This window comes from Neltuma alba, unplaced genomic scaffold, assembly GCF_004799145.2.
Source record: "Neltuma alba isolate B1F8T4 unplaced genomic scaffold, ASM479914v2 tig00011274_pilon, whole genome shotgun sequence".
Lineage (NCBI taxonomy): Eukaryota > Viridiplantae > Streptophyta > Magnoliopsida > Fabales > Fabaceae > Neltuma > Neltuma alba.
In genome coordinates this window covers 551,265-566,929 of record NW_021635984.1, presented here as the reverse complement: position 1 = coordinate 566,929, position 15,665 = coordinate 551,265, and positions in this window count along the sequence as shown.

Here is a 15,665-nt window from a genome sequence, read left to right as displayed (position 1 = left end):
AATTATTTATATAGATGGATGTCATTTGAGTGGTCTTTATAAAGGAACTTTATTATCTGCTTGTACATTTGATGCAGGCAATGAGTTGTTTCCCTTAGCATATGGTATTGTTAACAGAGAAACAAATGATAAATGGGCTTGGTTTCTACAGAATTTGAAGGAAATAACCAGATCAGCACAAGTGATAATTGTCTCAGATCGGAGTAATGCTATCATCGGTACTGTTAGGACAGTATTTGATGGTGAGAGACATGCTTTTTGCTATCGACATGTGAAAGAAAATTATAGTGCACAGTATGTGAAAATCAATAGAGGTGTGAGACGAACCTCAGATAACAAGGAGAATGCACTTAATTTACTTGATGGAATCGCATATGCAAGGCATGACAATGAGTTTAATGTTGCAATGGGAAATTTAAGATTGTTTTGTCCACAATTGGCATAATGGGTTGAATCTCATGGGGATGGGATAACATCACCAATAATCTTGCTGAGTCTTTTAATGTATGGATGTTGAAAGAAAGGAAGCATGCCTTGTCGGTTTTGATACAAGAGCATCAAGAGAAGTTGGCGAAGAAGATAGTTGCTAGCAAAATGGGGATGAGAAGTTGGAAAAATGGTATAGGACCCAATATTGAATCAAAGTTGTTAGAACAAATAGCAAGAGGTGTGTATATGGAGGCAACATATTATGGTGATGACCATATTTCGGTGCAAACAATGCTTGAGGGACGCATCATCTATGTGACTTTTGATCTTATTTCTCATATATGCATATGTTTAGCATGGCAAATGAGTGGAATACCTTGTCCACATACGTGTGAGGCAATCAAACTAGTTCACCGTAGCATGTATGATTATATAGATGACTATTATAAATTGTCCACACAGGAGAAAATATATGCAAATAGCATGAGGCCAATTGCAACGCATGATTGCCCACAGTCGGATGCACCTATTGTGACTCATATGCTGACCCAAACATTCTTGCATCCACCCATAACTAGAAGGCCTCTAGGAAGGCCAAGGATTAATAGGATAGAATCTCAGTTTCAAAGTAAGAAGGTTTATCATTGTGAAAGATGCAAAGAGCTTGGACACACTGCCAAGACATGCAAAAACCCAAATCCCAGCTGAGAACATATTGAAATCAGCTATTATTTTGTATATGGATGTGAAGGGAATATTTTGTAAATGGGTGTGAAGCGAATTTTTTGTAAATAGATACATACCAATAGTTAGTTTCTCGTAATTACATGCAACCCCTATGTTTTTTTGGGATGGGTTGTGAAATAGGTGTAGTTTCATGTATGTGAAGGTGTAAATGAAAGTTGACTATAAATTGGCATGTTAGATTTTGTTGTCATTTAAGTTGTCATTACCTGCACTCTGTATTGTCATTAGACCTGTTATGACTTGTCAATAGAGCACTGTCACTTGTCAATTAATTTGCTGATGTAAGTTGTCAACAATATGAATTCAAGTTACATAACCTGTTTTGGTAACATATGATATTTTCAATCACTCTGTCATATTATATTTTTGGTTATATTGTCATATATAATCATTATTAATGAAGTGTTAAGGTGGCACTGTGACTTGTCAATGGTGGCACACTGACTTGTCAATCGTGGCACTATGACTTGTCAATGGTGACATACTGACTTGTCAATAGTGGCACACTGACTTATCAATCGTGGCACTATGATTTGTCAATGGTGGCACTGTGACTTGTCAATGGTTGCATACTGACTTGTTATTAGTAGCACTGAGACTTGTCAATGGTTGCACACTAACTTGTCATTGGTGGCACTGTGACTTGTTAATAGTGGCATTCTAACTTGTCAATCGTCGTACTGTGACTTGTCAATGGTGGCACTTTGACTTGTGAATCATCGCACTGTGACTTGTCAATGGTGGCACACTGACTTGTCAATGGTGGCACTGTGACTTGCCAATGGAGCACTCTGACTTGTTAATGAAGGCACTATCCCTTATCAATTGAACATAACTTTGAGTAACACCTACTTACTAATTATATTTTAATATAAATATTACTTAACATTATAAATAAATGACACCTTCAATTGTAAAAATTTTGAATATCAATTATTAATATCCACATATTCATTTGTTATGAAATTGTTATATCACTTGTCATTAACTCCTATTATATTACTTATTAATATTACATAAATTTGTCGATATCAATAGATATAAAACAACAACAAAAATGTAATAAAACCCCAAGAAATTGGTATCATAACATCTGATAACAAAGATAATAATATTATAAACATAATTTGATTAGTTTGTTACAAAATGACCTATTACCATTCAGCTATTGCTACTCATGGCTCACACCCTTAGTTACCAGTCATCTTACAACACATCCTGGCATAACAGAACAAAAAATTAATTGACTCCTCTATCTCCTCCTCTTGCTCTTGTTGTAGTCCGATAGCATCAACATCACTTCATCCCTATGTTCATTATGTGGATGGGTAGCCAACCACCACAAATAGCCAATCTTCAACTCTTATAATTCATTATTGGAGTATCATAGCATGGTATATCCTGCATTATCATGAACAGTGCCATCCCACTCTTGTAGCCAAGAGAGGACATGAACTCCACATGAGTCACTGCCAAGCAAATTCAATATGTAAGCACCATGCAATTTTTATTGTGAACAGTAACAAATAACATAACACAGTCGAACAACAACACTCACGTATCATTTTGCACATAAACTTTAGCCCATTGCATTTCATTGTCAATTTTGTCCTCATTGGCAAACAATTCTAGCTTCACAGCACGCAGTATCATATGGAAACAGTTCATCCGAAAAAAAAGAGCACATAATCAAAAGGCATCACTAACAACACAGCATCCAGTGACAACTACAGAAGCATCCAGCAACAACTAACATAGCATGCAGTGACAACTACAGAAGCATCCAGCAACAACTAACATAGCATCCAGTGACAACTAACACAGCATCCAGTGACAACAACAGAAGTATCCAGCGACAACTGATAGAGCATCCAGTGACAACTAACACAAACATGCAGTGACAACTAACACAGCATCCAGTGACAACTACAGAAGCATCCACTGACAACTACCAGAGCATCCACTGACAACTAACAGAGCATCCACTGACAACTAACACAAGCATCTAGTGACAACTAACACAGCATCCAGTGACAACTACAAAAGCATCCAGCGACAACTAACACAGCATCCAGTGACAACTATAGAAGCATCCACTGACAACTAACAGAGCATCCAGTGACAACTAACACAAACATCAAGTGACAACTAACACAGCATCCAGTAACAACTACAAAAGCATCCAGCGACAACTAACACAGCATCCAGTGACAACTAACACAAGCATCTAGTGACAACTAACATAGCATCCATGACAACTAACACAGCATCTAGTGACAACTACAGAAGCATACACCGACAATTGACAGAGCATTTAATGACAACTAACACAGCATCCAGTAACAACTAACACAAGCATCCAGTGACAACTAACACAGCATCCATGACAACTAACACAGCATCCAGTGACAACTACAGAAGCATCCACCGACAACTAACAGAGCATCTAGTGACAACTAACACAAGCATCCAGTGACAACTAACACAACATCCAGTGACAACTACAGAAGCATCCAGCAACAACTAACACAGCATCCAGCGACAACTAACACAAGCATCCAGTGACAACTAACACAGCATCTATGACAACTAACACAGCATCCAGTGACAACTAACACAGAATCCAGTGACAACTAACACAGCCTCTAGTGACAACTAATACAGCATCCAGTTACAACTCTGCAAGCATCTAGCGAAAAATAACACAATAGTAAATAACTTAGCGTGCAGTGACAACTACGCAGGCTGCTAATGACAAGTATAACAACAGACATTGACAAGTATAACAGCAGCAAATAACTACACACAGTTTGTATTGTCAAAAATTGTTTTGGATTGAAGTGCCCTTTATTTTTCCCTTTTTTCTTCTTCTTGGCATCATGTTGCTGCTGACCCCCTTTCTTTACTTGTTCTTCCTCTGCTTGTAATCTCATGTATGTGATGCTATCAACCAATGAGTCAAGGACATAGAAGGTCATGGTCTGTCTCCAAAACATAACAAAACCAATGATCTTCAAATAACGTAGGACCGAAAAGGAAATCGCATTCCCCTATATTGTACCCAATAAATTTAGGTAATATTTCCCTTTCATGGTCCTCCCATTTCCAGCTTAAAGGATTTGCCACCATCTTTTGCATGAAATCTGCACTAAATATATGCCGATTGACTCGCCCCTCTTTATCCTTTTGATCTCCAACAAATGTCTTCGCCACCATAGTCATAAATTGAAATGACAATACAAAGAAATTACAACTCTACCATCAAATAACTCATTTTAATGTTTACCATATACATGTAACTCACCCTGTCATTTATCCATTTTCTACGTTGGAGACATTATAGCTCACCACGGGTTAGGAAGGATCCATACATTGATACAAAGTATCTAATGCAAATGAAACAATTATGAACCCAGTAAATTCTGTAACATAATATAAATTTGGTTACCAAAACATAATATTTACTACTTTTGCTCCTCTTCATCACACCTTGTTGTACACATGTCAAATAAAGCTTGCCTATCATCAATTGTTCTCTTGTTCCCAGGCTTACTTTTGATTTCCAGAAATGGAGACCTAAGAGCCTTACCCTTACTTATCACCCTTGCTGATTTCCTCACATATTTTTTCCCTTCCCCTTGGTTGTCCTCTTCATCCTCTTCTTCTCTTTTATTTCCTTCTTCATCTTCTTTGTCCTCTTCCTGCTCTTTGTCCTCTTCATCCTCTTCTCTTTTATTTTCTTCATCTTCTTTGTCCTCTTCTTGCTCTTTGTCCTCCTCATCCTCTTCTTCTCTTTTATTTTCTTCTCCACCCATCTCCTTCTCTGATTGAGTTTCTTGTTCTTCTTCTTGATTTCTATCATCTTCTGATTCAGTTACATCTTCTTCAATTTCCTCTTCCTCTGATTCACTTCCTTTGACAACTTTTTCCTCTTCTGACTCAGATTCTTCCTCCTCATCTTTCTTCTCTTCACTTACATTGTCACTATCCTTCATTAGTCTTAACTGAAGGGACATCATTTCCTCTCCCAGCATTGACACTAATCGAGCATATGTTTTCTTGATCTCTTGTACAAATAAAATTCAGAACTTCAACCTGTAAGCAACAGCAAAAAAAAAAAAAGTCTATTAAGCCTCCAAGTCCACATACCAAAATGACATGTGAAGCTTGACTAGCCGGATGCAATAATCCTTGATCGTTCTCCTTCTCCATGTTAACTCTTTCCTGCACTTTCTTTTCATCCCAAAATGCAAGAGCTTGCTTAACATGTAAAACTTTTGTTTCCCCCAGTGGAAACTTTTGTAGACAATATATCTGCATGTGACATGAATGATAAGTTAACAGCAGCCATTGACAACATTCAGACTATAAAATGACAACAGAAATATACAAATTATAATAGCACTTACTTGTAGGAACTATAGACAGCCTGGAACATTCTTCTTCTTTTCAGTCAACTTACCTTTTTCCAATTGTTTCTTGTACACTCCAATGCCCTTGCATAGTTCATTCAACACATAGGATGACCAATCAAACTTAGCCAATCTATCCTTTGTTGGTAGTATTACGTTCAACAAATAATCAGTGACACAAATACTTGATTAGGACACAACAACGTTCCCAATGCATACATCACAAACAGCATCTCAAAATTTTCATCTTGTTTCTCCTCGGTCAACAATGACGCTATCTTCTTGTATGGAATATTGCCATACACAATCCTCTATTGCTTGAACACTTCGTCTTCACTACTCACACTACTTTAATCTCTTCCCCCTCAAATGGTAGCCCCATAAAGTCATGCACATTATTTGCCCCCATTTTCCTTCTCTTCCCTCTTGTGGAAATGCTTTTTGTTGGAAGGTCGAATGCACACATAAACTCTCCACACAATTCTCTTTGAATTGTGTGGCAACATAATTCAACCAACTCGTCAAAACCTATCTTTTTTAGCCTATCCATCAAGTCCTTCCTTTCTTTAACATGCTTGCAAACTTGTACAAATTGTTTAGGTGCACATCTTGTGTAGAAAGGAACTATATACTTCTTGGACTTTGTAGGAGCTCTTTATTCCCTAGCCCTTTGACAATATTCCTCCCTTTGCTTTTCAGATAATTTATCCCAGGCCTTCCTCACATGTGGATTCCCTGATTCAAGGGATTTGTACTTTCTCGAGGTTTTCTTATAGAATTCCTCTGTAAACAAGGCATAATCAGAAAAATTAGAGCTCCTTTGTCCACTTGCATTGCTTCCATCTTTCCCCATTTTCTTAACCTGCCAAAAAAAAAAGGCAAACTATGACTAATTCTGCATGATATAGAAGGCAAGTCAAAAAATGGAAGAATTTAATAAATACATATATTTGGTACATGGCACACCAAGATTTAAAGAAGAGGGAAAAGGACAATAGCATCAAATAACTTGCCCAATACAGCAGCTCCCAACTCTGTCTTGATTATTATCTATGGTTTAGGACCAAAATTAATTTTTTTTTCTCCTTGTGCAATGCAATGCACAACATCAATAATAACCTAATAGAAATTTTTTACTGGGGGATATTTTAATCTGAACAAAATTTTAGGTTTTGAAAATTCAAAATGCACATTCAGATAGTAAAATAGAAAGAAGAGATACAGATAAATAACTAATAAAACAATAAACTAAGATAGATTCCGGTACAAAGAGTATTGTCTATGTGCCTTGTGCACAGCAAAATTATAAACTAAAGCCACACTACAGTAAAATTACAAACTATATGCCTTCTTCGATTTTTCATATTGCAATCATAAGTTGGTTTCTTTACTACATCAAGCTCAATGTACTCAGTAATTTCTAAAAAGGGGAATTCTGATTATTAGTATTTAGTAATGGGAAGCAATGCAATTTGGGAGAAAATTAGAAAGAAATTAAGCTTTTAGACTATGCAGAAGGTAAATGCACTACTCATTCCCTCATGAACCTTAAAACTTGTTTCAACATCTGATATGACCGATTGTATTATGCTTTAAACAACAAATTGGCAGCAAAGAATGAAATGGAAAAATGCTGGAAAAACAAAACATCATTCGTAATCTCTGCCTCCATCGTTCAGTCACTTTTCGTTCCCAGAAATCAGCGTCTCTGCCTCCATCGTTCAGTGACTTTCCGTTCCCAGAAATCAGCATCTCTGCCTCCGTCGTTCAGTGACTTTCTGTTCCCGATCAATCAGCGTCTCTGCCTCGGTCGTTCAGTGACTTTCCGTTCTCAGAAATTATGATCTCTACCTTTGTCGTTCAGCTACCTCTATTCTCAGAAATCGCCATCTCTGCCTCTATTGTTCAGCGACCTCTATTCCCAGAGCTCGACTTCTCTGCCTCCGTCCTTCAAAACTCGCCTCCTCTCCCTCCGTCATTCACAACTCGGCGTTCACAACACTTAGGTCTCCAAAACTTTTCTCCCTTCAACGCTGCGTTTTCCAACTTCTCCAAGATAGCCAACCGTGTTTGATCTCGTAAGGAAGGGCTCCAAGAGATTTTACTTTAGGGGCAAGAGAGTAATTTATGGATTCTAAAAATTGCATCTAAGTCCCTTTGGGACTTCAGAAAAATTATGAGATTTTAGGGGACCTTTTTGCTGTATTTATGCTTGTGTGGGACCTTAATGTCATTTTCCCTAGTTATAAACACTTTCCACATCAAATTCTACATATAAATAATAACTACAAAAGAAGATGAAAGGCGACAATACAAAAAATTAATATATACAAAGTCATACTACCTCCGGTACTTAATATCCATCTTGTCTCTCATATTTATTCATTTTTTTCCCATGGTAGTCCTTATAATAGGTGCACATATTAAATATTTCATCAAATGGTAGTTATAGCTAATACAGATGATTAGCAGGGATGTTTTAATAAAACTAATATTTATTTATTACAAATAACTAAATTAACTAATTTTTTTAAATATACTCAAATTAACCAACTAATTCTTATAGTAAGGATCAAAGCTGGTAATTTTTATTCTACTATGTTACGGGAAAGCAAATGTTAATCCGGTGAGAATCTTCAATTGCAAAATGCCTCATAGAGAATGATGAAATTCATGCATGCGTGAGATGAGGATAATGATGTTCTTGGTGATAAAACCCCAGATATGTTATTGACCTTATTTTTCTTATCATAAAACTTTGTTTAAATTTCTCCTTCACTGATTTAATGTGTACTCTATGTTACGTATTTGCGCTGTGCATGTGTTTCTGTGATTATCAACAAATCTTAAAAGTTAAATTTTAGGAATTATAAAAAAGTAAAAACAAGAAATCAATTCACAAAATCAATGAAGGAGAAAATTTAAACAGAGTTTTATGATAAGAAAAATAAGGTCAATAACATATCTGGGGTTTTATCATCCCACGCATGCGTGACTTTCACCATTATCTATAAGGCATTCTGCACTTGAAGACTCTCACAGGATTAACATTTGCTTTCTCGTAAGATAGTATAATAAAAATCACTATCACCGGTCCTTAATAAAATAATTAGTTGACTAATTTAAATAGACTAAAAAAAATTAGTTAGATTAGTTGTTTGTAATGAATAGGTGTTGTCTTCCCTAAAATACCATTGCTAATTAAGTATATTAACTAGAATTATGATTTAATGAAACTTTTAATATGTGCAATTATGTACTACAAATATGTAAATAAATGAAAAAAAAAGTGTCATATATCCATGCCACGTACGCACGAAGCATCGTAAATAATTGGGCAGGGGCCTACATCTTTTGTATCCATGTGAGGAGATGACCTCGACTCAATATCGGATAAAATTAGAATATTTAAGATATTATTTCTTTTCAATTTAATTTATGGATAGTAAATAAATTAGTTATTTATAACAAACATGTCTAAATTTTTCTAAACTATTCTTTTTAATAATGTACATTGGAACAACCTCTTAATTGGCAACTCCTTTAATACGTGTAATTCATATATAAATTTATATTAATATGAATTTAGAAAACAAAATATATAAATTTAGTGAGGAGGAAGAAAATAGACCCCTCGTCTACATCCTACACTTAGGATCACAAGTAGTGTGTGTGTGTGTGTGTATGAATGAGAAGATGATGGATGTGAATAGTGTGGAGGAAGAAAATGGGATAGAGAGAGTGAGAAATTACAAATAGCCAGCAGGGGACGCATCACACTTGAAGACGATGATGACAAAGAGATGTAAAATCGCTTGTCTTTATACGTAACGTCATTTCGAAAGAAACAAAATCACACCAATTTTGCATTAGTGTTTGTTGTTACAATAAACTTTTATTACTAAAATATTTCTCATAATATTATGTTTTATAGCCTAAAATCATATACCATGATGTCAGAAATATTGAAATTACAATGCAATATGATGCTGAATCTGAAATGGCTTTTTTATACTTTGACAAATTAGTGGTTTTTATTTTATACTTGGTCATTATTAATAATTTAATTATTAAATAGATGAAGAGAGCTAGTCCAAAAGAGTCATTATAAATTATTTCAAATATTCTTGGTTTAATATTTTGGTCATTATGTAAATGATCCCAATATATATTTATGAAAACATCAAGGCATCCATCAACTTGGTCTTTTTTTTAATTTATTACTCTTCCGGTCCTTAATATAGGACCTAATTGAGAAGTTAATACTAGTCTTAAATATAAAACTTATTTCATATGTTTATCAATTTTTCCCTAAACTAATCATATTGATGTTCCTTTAATAATATTCAAGTAGGAGTGAAAGGAACGGAGTTAAGAAAGATGCTTAAGGTATTTTAGGATTTTACCTAGATAGTTAATTAGGTCTTATACTAAGAGGTCAGAAGAGTATAAAAAAGTTATCTCATTTTTGGTAGCATTCATATAATTCTGAGCAGTATTAAGTTTTTTGCGCAATATAATATTACATCCTGATTTTCGTGCGATAAAAATATAATAAAAAATGCCAGCACATGATGTTGAAGATGGTTATATATAGAACCCTGGCTAGCACACGAATATGAGGGGCAAAAAAGGCAATAATCGATCTTGATGGTGAGTAGCTTAAAACTGGTTTTGATATGTGGTATGGCCTTAGGTTTGTATCACTTCAATACCAAAGATACAGAGCAGCTTATTAGTGGCCCCCAACCAGGGTACGATCGTTTTATATTGGCCTTGCAATTGCCAGCCGCTTTCTGCAGACTTCAAGAAACTAAGTAGAAAAAGTGCAACCCAGATCCTCGGCTGCCCACACACCAAGAAACGTTCACCATTCACGGACTTTGGCCTCAGTATAAGAATGGGTCGCATCCACTTAATTGTTCAACATCGGAGTCTCTGTCTGATCAGACCGTAAACTCTCTTTAACTCATATTTCATATGTATTGCCTTCCTCTTCCATTTCAACATACATGTATGTGTGCGTGCGCGCGCGCGTCAATATTGCAGCTTCAACTATTCCAAGATGATCTGCTTGATTACTGGCCGGATTTGTTTTATGCTCAAAACTTCAAAAAAGAGCAAGGATTTTTGGAAAAGACAGTGGAACAAGCACGGATCGTGCTCTCCAAACAAGTTCAATACACCACAGTATCTCCGAATAACTATTGATCATGCCATACAACATGCTAAAGACATATTTGATGGGCTTATTAATCAGAAAGGTACACTCTATTGGATGTACAGGAGATGCACGGAATGACTATTTTATTATTGACAAGGCATTGGGTTTCATTTAATTTGTTTCAGTAATCAAACAAGATGGAAGTGCTCTACGTGGGAAGGCAGACATAGAAAAAGCTATTGAGAATATCACGGGTCATAAGAACCCAATTGCAGTCATAGTTCAACGTCTGCTTCTTGAGATTCGTGCGTGTATCAACCAGGAAGGGAATTCAGTCATCGATTGTAACCATCCTTCCATATTTGCAGCTTCTTAATTAACCTTGGTCACCTGTAAGCCATCAATTTTCCATGCTCCAATTACCAAGACTTATTTTTATTATATCAATAGGGTTTTAATTCTGTATTTTTATCAAAAGCAAATGAGTCTTACTGATTTGTTTTCCCCTAACAGGTTGGACGCAGCCAAGTTGTCATTCAGAAGACCATACACAGCTGGATGAACACACTTGTTCTTGATCCTCACCTACCATCTTCTTCAGAAGTCCGTCTTGAGTAGTGTTTGATTCCTGTAATGAAGTGTCTGTATGATATGGAGATATAATAAATAAAAGAAGCTGGTTATGAAGGTAGTTATTACTAGAAGTATGTAAGGGGTTCTATAAAAGCCTCAGGAGTCATTAGTGCCTTAATCTATAAATAAATGGGCTGATTTATATATATATATATATATAGTTTGTAATGAAGGTGTTGTTTGTAAGTAGTATGACTTGTTAAGTTGTTATAAACATTTTCCACATTAGAATCTTCATATATATATATATATAGTTTAAAGGCGACAATAGAATATACACACACACACACACACACACACATATCTAAAGTCACGCATATATATAGTTCCAATTTAGAGTGTCATTGAATTTTACGTATCTCAATTTAGCTTATAGCTAGGCCGTTGCCCTCAATGAATCGTAAACATAATTCGAAGATAAACAATAATAAAATATAAAGGAATAAATAAGCATAATTCGGATTAATCATGTATGTATTTGTGTTGTGTATGCTTTTGTTTGATTATCAACAAATCTTAAGAATTAAATTTCACGAATTCATATGAAAGTAAAACTATGAAATCAATTCATAAAATGAATGAAGGAGAAAATTAAAACAATTTATGATAAGAAAAATAAGGTCAATCACAAATCTGGGGTTTTACTAACAAAAACATCATTATCTTCATCTTACACATGCCTGAATTTCACAATTATTTTTTAGGTATTTTGCAATTGAAGATTCTCACGGAATTAACATTTGCTTTCTCATAATATAGTTAGTAGAATAAAAATTATTCATGTTATAAGAAAAAGAATAAAGATTATAACAAATTGAACCCAGGTTTTGATATTTTTCTGTAAAGTAGTCACCTGGTGTAAACATGCAAGAGTTACATACATACATATACTGCAAATGGAAGCACAAAAATTCAGGTTCTTGACCACACAATTTCTCATATGCATGTATTAAAATGCAATTTAGAATAAATTTGGAAAATTTTACAGTTTGGAATAAACCAACAACATTGAAATAAATAATGATGGAATATGTCTGGAATGCTATTAACAACATGAACGAAACGGAGGCATAAACAGAATGCTAGCTAGAGAGCTCATGAACAACTGCTTGAATTCTTAGGGAGTTTAAAGGGAAATATATAGAATACACACACACACATATTACCTCTCGTCTTTGATATAAAAGCTAGACAACTAATTTGAGAAAATTAAATAAATTAGTTATTTGTATCAAATATATGATGACTTTCTTAAATGGTTCTTATTCAATCATGCACATAGAAACTACACTTAGGTGTGGAGATACCTTAGAATCAACAAGGATATTTTTGAGAGCACATTATAAATTTAGAAGGTAAAATGGATTGCAATTTTATATTGAGGACCATCAACTAGCTATTATATTTAGAACCAAAGATAGCATAATGTTAACTGAATTGGGTTTTATAAAATCCCTTGGAATTTCAAAACATTTTTGGGTTGGGCTCACTACAAATACGGATCATTTCAAGTAGGATTTGGGAGAATTACAATAAGATCCTAAAAAAGAAAAATAATTATAAAATAAGTCTAAAAAATTGTCATTTTTTTACTTTAGAACTTGTCATTATAGATTATTTAGCTTATTATTAAGACTTTTTAGTAATTATTTTTCTTTATTGGGACCTCCTTATAATTCTCCTTTAAATTTAGTGTAAATGAAATGTAAATATGTTGTTCAACCGATCTAGAAAATACTTTTTACATTAGTTGTAAAACAATTGATCTATTGCACATTCTAAATTCAATAGATTATTAGTTTTTTTAATGCAATGTTTGAAATTTTACTCAAAAAGCGAATTAAAATTCAAGCTCCTCGATTGTTTCGATTATTAGCGGAACTAGAAAATGCACATATCTTCCTTACACAGGGGATGCTATTGATGCCATGAAATTGTTAGGCTAGAAGTGTCAAGCGAACATAGTTTTATTGTAACTTTCAACCTTTAGCTTTAGGCGTTAAGGAAAAACCGTGGGAGGGGGGAGGGGACAAAACCGCAAATATTCTAGCTGATTGATTATCTCTCAAAATTCCTACTAATTCAACTTGTTTTAACACTCTTTCTCGGATTTTGGAAGCTAATTGTGCAGGATTTTCCTCTTAAGGTTATAAAACATGGTTTGGTTAAGTGAACTTTAATTTATGCTACCATTGGGGAATTATTTGTGCAATGCTTCTGAGATCCTTTGTGCAGGAAATAGCGAGAGCTGTGAGATGAATGACAAGGAGGAAAATTCAACCAATTTTACGCAATCATGGGCCCAGAATAAGCAAGGACGGAAAATCGAAAGTGGAGAAGCTAAAGATGCACCATCCGCCGCGGCGCATGAAGAAAACTACCACGGTGGCTCCAACCAAGAGGAAGGATGGCATTTAGTGCAAGGCACCACGGTGCCTATACATATCCGCCATGGCGCCCAGTTTGTCTCAAGAAGTTGCTATTCGATGTAAGGTGCCACGGTGCCTGTTCATATCTGCCGCGACACCCAACCTTTCCCCAAAGAGTCTCATTCTGTGTAATCCACCGTGGTGTCTGCCTCCTTGCAGCTGCGTGTTTTGTAATGTAACTTAAAAATTAGGGCATATATGTGGGGGGGACTCATGATTTTAAGGGATACTTCAACTGGAGGGCTCATTTGGAGGTCTGCTCTGCTAGGGTTTGGAGGTTTTGAAACTTAGGAACATTGGGCTTGAAGTGGCAAGAGATTGAAAGCTTCTTCCCTCATTTTTCTTGGTTTTCCACTTCTCCTCTCCTTTGTTTCTGTAATGGTTAGAAAATACCTTTGTAGTTGTGGCTCTTTGCTAAATATGTGTAGCTAGAGTAGTCATCATAGGGTTATTTTGATCTATTTGTATGGATTAAGACTTGTTTCAACTCTCTCTTTAGTGTTAATGATAATATTATGTTGTTTTTATCTTGAGCTTAATACTTCCTTGTGATTGGCCACTATTTGGAATGTTTAGTTGATCGGTTGAAGCTTAAGAAAGTTAAATTAATCTTTGAACTAAAGTAAAAACATGCTTGACTGGAAATTTATCCTATTAAATGGAAAGTTTGTTGATATAATAGAGATATATCTATTGACCTAGCATAGTCTAAAAAAGGGGTTTTGGTTTTCAAAGTGCAACATTTTCAAACAAAGCAAGAGATTGCGAAGTTTTATTGAGATTGCAAAACTTGGTTTTGACTTAAGAAAACTTAATCAATGTTTGTGAACCCTGGGCTACATGAACTTATTGTTAACCACTATGTTCGAAGAGATTAATAAAGTTTTATGAAGTATATTAGTGAAAAATAACCCTAGACCCTTATTTGTCTCAAAGTCAAGTTTATTTTACTTCAATTTAAATCTTTATTTTTTTGATCACATTACACAACTTCTTTTACAACATTCACTTCATTTAACCTAATCAAGAACACAATTATGATTTTTAACTTGTCTGGCCTTAGTCTCTGAGAGAACGATACTTTTTATATTACTTGCAACCCGTCTGCTTGCGGTTAAGCTATTAGGCGAACACTGATGGGATATATACGATTAGATAGATTTAGGATTTCTTTTATTACAGTATCGAAAACATTAAGATTTGGTGTTGGTTTTCTAAAAAAAAAAAAAAGGGATTAGAGTTAATTTTTGTCATTACAATTTTTTTTGGGTGTAAGTACGGGGTAGAAAGCCCAATTTATTGCATCAAAACAGCACGGAAGCTAATCCCTACGGCATCGTTATACAAATGAGACTTAACTTGCTTAGGTGGTTCATCAAAAAATTTCATCACCTCATCTAGATGCAAGCTAAGATTAGCTAAGCTATTAGCGCTGCAATTGCCTTCTCTATACACATGAACAAATCTAATATGTGCAAAAGAATGTAGGATAGAATTTACAGTTTTCAATATATTAGAAAAAACTTCTTCCCCATCCTGTAGATTCTTTAGTAAATTAACTACGGCCAGCGAATCACATTCAACAATTAAGTGATTGATCTTTGAATCCTTTGCAAGCTGCAAACCAGTCGCTACCCCCCAGATTTCAGCTTTGATAGCAGAACAAATGCCCAACTTCGTTGCAAAGCCTCTGATCCACCTTCCATCACTCCCTCTTAGAACCCCCTACATCCACCAAGCCCCAGTTGACCCTTAGAGGCACCATCCACGTTTAATTTAATCCACCCCTCCTCAGGTTCCTGCCATTTGACATTTTTCATTAATCCAACTCTCCCTAGTCCACCATAATCT